This window comes from Elephantulus edwardii, unplaced genomic scaffold (assembly GCF_000299155.1).
Source record: "Elephantulus edwardii isolate Elephantulus edwardi_28Jun2011 unplaced genomic scaffold, EleEdw1.0 scaffold00008, whole genome shotgun sequence".
NCBI lineage: Eukaryota > Metazoa > Chordata > Mammalia > Macroscelidea > Macroscelididae > Elephantulus > Elephantulus edwardii.
Genome location: NW_006399758.1, coordinates 3,946,916 through 3,947,980, shown reverse-complemented (window position 1 = coordinate 3,947,980; position 1,065 = coordinate 3,946,916).

Below are 1,065 nucleotides of genomic sequence, written 5' to 3'. Positions count from 1 at the left end.
CATAGGGTCGCTATGAGTCGCAAGTGACTCGATGGTACATAACAACAACTACAACAACAACATACAAAGGATTATACCTTGCTTGCTGAAAGTGAAAATAATTTGAAACATTTGTTGTAGAGGATCAAAGATTGCCCCCTTCAATATAAATTACATCTCAATGTCAAGGAAGCAAACATTCTTCCCCCTATACTGATAGATCATCATGATCGATGGAGAAAAGATTGAAGTTGTTGATGATTTCATTTAACTTGGATCCACAAACACTCTTGGTAACCAGCAGTTAGGCTCTCAGGAGATGTATTGACCTAGGAAAGCCTGCAGTCAGGGACCTCCCCAAATAATTGAGGAACAATGATGTCTGCTGAGAAGGAAAGTGAGCCTGATTGGATGATGTTCTTTTCAATCATTTGCTATACATCTGAAAGCTGGACAATAAATAAAAATGACAGGAGAAGAAAAATGCCTTTGAGAAGAGTACTGAATAACCTATCGACTGCCAACAAGGCAAATAAATATGTCTTGGAGAAAGTGCAGCCAAAGTGTTCCTTTGAAGCAAAGATCATAAAGCTTCACCCCACATACTTTGGGCATGTTGCTAGAAGCAGCTATTCATTGGAGAAAGACATCATGCTTGGAAATGTACAGGGATGGAGAGAGGAAGATCCTCGAGTAGATGGATTGACCCAGTGACTATTGCAATGGTCTCAAGTTTGTCAGAAAGTGTGAGCATGACAAAGATAGATCAGGATTCAGGTCTATTCTTCACAGGCTTGATATGAGTTGTACTTGATGTGATGGCACCTAACAATAACAGCAACATGGTATAGATCTATGTGTTTTCTTTTACTGTGACACTCAAATATTTGTGTTGTTACTATTTTATTGTCTTATGAATTTTTTTATTATAATTGTGATGTTAATGAAAATTTACAGGAAAGTTAGATTTTCATTCATTCTTTGTTGCACATTCCCCGGCCCCTCCCCTTTCAAATGGTATTTTTACTTCCAAACTTTTTTTTTAATTTCTTTATTTTTCATTTCAATGAACATCTACAGAGATTT